The sequence below is a fragment of the Mandrillus leucophaeus genome, unplaced genomic scaffold (genome assembly GCF_000951045.1).
Source record: "Mandrillus leucophaeus isolate KB7577 unplaced genomic scaffold, Mleu.le_1.0 Scaffold236, whole genome shotgun sequence".
NCBI lineage: Eukaryota > Metazoa > Chordata > Mammalia > Primates > Cercopithecidae > Mandrillus > Mandrillus leucophaeus.
In genome coordinates, this window is record NW_012102432.1 from 1,077,053 (window position 1) to 1,080,621 (window position 3,569).

At 40.4% G+C, this 3,569-nt stretch overlaps 1 pseudogene; it reads left to right on the plus strand.

Moving 5' to 3' along the window:
- Positions 1-713: 713 nt before the first annotated feature.
- On the plus strand, positions 714-2,406 carry LOC105541225 (annotated as a pseudogene).
- Positions 2,407-3,569: the final 1,163 nt, after the last annotated feature.

The window sequence follows — 3,569 nt, forward strand, 5'->3', positions numbered from 1 at the left end:
ACTGATATAATTGTTTATGACTTTTGTTTTCTGAAACCCTTATGATTCCTTTAAAAAAATTTTTTGAAGAGACAAAGACTGCCTCTGATTTTCTCTACTATTCTAATCTTCCTTTTCTTTTTCCTTTTAACTTTAAAATTTTATCCTTAGAAATTGTATCTAATTATGTTGTCCAGGCTGGACTCAAACTGCTAGCTCAACAGATCCTCACACCTCAGCCTCCAGAGTAACTGGGACTACAGACGCATGCCACCGCACCAGGCCTTCTTTTTACATTTTGTTTTCCAGAGTCAGTAAATCATTTTATATTTTTCTTTTGGTCATTTATAGCTTACATTAATTGGGTAAAATATACTTTTGTGAGCAAAATTGAAACATTTACCTTTCTCTCTACCTGATTTCTCCAGAATTTAAAAACTATTCATGAGTATTATTTTATGACACTGTAGTTATTTGCATAAGTTCAATAAGAATATGTTTTCTTCTGTATCAGGACATTGGAGACACTGGTTATTTTACCAAGGCTTTGATTGGAATGCCATATTTTCAGATATGAATAGACTTCTTGAGGAGTTGATGTTGTCTTTATAGAGTTGATAAAAAGCCCCTAGCATTTTGTGGGAGTGAAGTGGTTATTGGGCTGTGCTTGAATCTGTCACTCCCTCGGTGTCCCTGTTGGGATTCCCAGCAGCAGCCTAGCAGAAAAGTGAAAGATGTCTGAATAGATTCAGGTAACCGAAGATGAGAACAATTAGCCCATTTAAATACCACCAGAAAACAATGGGACGGCGCTGCTGTCCATGGTTACGGCCAAGGGGCTCGCAGGCTTTGCTACGGGAATCCAGTGTCTCAGTGTATGAGAGGTTTCCGGCTGGTAGAAGGAATTCTGCATGTCCCGACGCTGGCTGGGGAAATCTGGTGTATGTTTTCAACTATCCCAAAGACAACAGAAGCAAAATGGATGAGACAGATGCTTCATCAGCAGTGAAAGTGAAAAGTGCTGGATCTTCCATGGAAAACAACTGAACAGGATCTGAAAAAATATTTTAGTACCTTTGGAGTTCTTACGGTGCAGGTCTAAAAAGATATTAAGACTGGTCATTCAGAGGGGTTTGTTTTGTTCATTTTATGGAATATGAAACACAGGTGAAAGTAATGTCACAGCGACATATAGTAGATGGACAATGGTGTGACTGTAAACTTCCTAATTCTAAGCAAAGCCCAGATGAAACTTTGAGAAGCAGAAAAGTGTTTTGGGGGCAGTACAGAGAACACGACTGTGGATGAGCTGTCGCAGTTCTTCTGTCAGTACAGGGAAGTGGTGATGTCTTCATCTCCAAGCCATTCAGGGCCTTTACCTTTGTTACATTTGCAGATGATCAGATTGCTCAATCTCTCTCTTTTTAAAATTTATTTTTGATTTTTATTATACTTTGAGTTCTAGGGTACATGTGCACAACGTGCAGGTTTGTTACATAGGTATGCATGTGCCATGTTGTTTTGCTGCACCCATCAGCTCGTCATTTACATTAGGTATTTCTCCTAATGGTACTCCTCCCCCAGGCCCCCACTCCTTGACATGCCCTGGTGTGTGATGCTCCCCTCCCTGTGACCAAGTGTTCTCATTGTTCAGTTCCCACCTATGAGTGAGAACATGTGGTGTTTGGTTTTCTGTCTTTGTGATAGTTTGCTGAGAATGGTGGTTTCCAGCTGCATCCATGTCCCTCCAAAGGACATGAACTCATCCTTTTTTTATGGCTGCATAGTATTCCATGGTGTATATGTGCCACATTTTCTTAATCCAGTCTGTCATTGATGGACATTTGGGTTGGTTCCAAGTCTTTGCTACTGTGAATAGTGCCGCAATAAACATATGTGGGTTGCACAATCTCTTTGTGGAGAGGACTTGATCATTAAAGGAATCAGCATTCAAATACCCAATGCCAAACCTAAGCACAATAGCAATAGACAGAAAGAAGTGGAAGATTTGGTGGTAATCCAGGTGGCTTTGGGAATCAGGGTGGATTTGGTAATAGTAGAGGGGGTGGAGCTGGTTTGCAAAACAACCAAAGTAGTAATATGGGTGGTGGGATAAACTTTGGTGAGTTCAGCATTAATTCAGCCATGATGGCTGCAGCCCAGGCAGCGCTACACAGCAGTTGGGGTATCATGGGCATGTTAGCCAGCCGGCAGAACCAGCCAGGCCCATCGGGTAATAACCAAAGCCAAGGCAACACGCAGAGGGAGCCAAATCAGGCTTTCAATTCTGGAAATAACTCTTATAGTGGTTCTAATTCTGGGGCAGCAATTGGTTGGGGATCAGCATCAAATGCAGGGTTTGGCAGTAGTTTTAATGGAGGCTTTGGCTCAAGCATGGATTCTAAGTCTTCTGGCTGAGGAATGTAAACAGTGGGATTGTGGTTGCTTGATATAGAATGGTGGGAATTTAAATTTTTCTAAACTCATTGTAAAATACATATGTACTAAGAATTTTCAAAATTGTTTTGTTCAGTGTGTAGTACATTCAGTAGTGTTTTTGATTTTTCTTTAGAAAAAGGAAGAGCTTAAGGAATTTTATGCTTTGTTACATGAAAGGTTGAAATATTGAATGGTTGAAAGTGAACAGCTGTTTGCCTGATTGGTAAACCAACACACTACAATTGATATCAAAAGGCTTCTATAATATTTTATCCCTGGACTTGTCAAGTGAATTCTTTGCATGTTCAAAATGGAAACCATTGATTATAACTACATTCTTTACTCCTTGTTTTAATTTGAACCCCACCATATGGATTTTTTTCCTTAAGAAAATCTCCTTTTGGGAGATCGTGGTGTCACAGTGTTTAGTTCTTTTGTTTTTTAACACTTTTCTTCTCTCATATACAAAAGTACAATAGCCTTCATTTAATCTCTGCAGTTCATCTCATTTCAAATGTTTATGAAAGAAGCACTTCATTGAAAATAGTGCTGTAAATATTCTGCCATAGGAATACTTCTTCTGTCTACATGCTTTCTCATTCAAGAATTCATCATCACGCATCACAGGTTGCGTCTTTGATGGTGGGTGTCCCATTTTTATCTACTATTCTTTATTTCATGGAGTAGTATCAACGCTGTGAATGCAAGGCTGTGATATGGAACCAGAAGGCTGTTAGAACTTTTGAAACCTTGTGTGGGACTGATGGTGGTACCGAGGCATGAAAGGTTAGTATGAGTGAGAAAAGGAGAGAGCGTGTGCGGAAACTTGGTGGTGCATAATGGATATGTTTTTATTTTATTTTTATTTTTTATAGAGTTTCGCTCTTGTGGTCTAGGCTGGAGTGAAATGGTGCAATCTCGGCTCACCACAACCTCCACCTCCCAGGTTCAAGCAATTCTCCTGTCTCAGCCTCCGGAATAACTGGGATTAAAGGCATGCTCCACCACGCCTGGCTAATTTTGTATTTTTAGTAGAGACGGGGTTACTCTGTGTTGTTTAGGGTGGTCTGGAACTCCCAACCTCAGGTGATTTGCCCGCCTCAGCCTCTCAGAGTGTTGGGATTACAGGATTACAGGTGTGAGCCACTGTG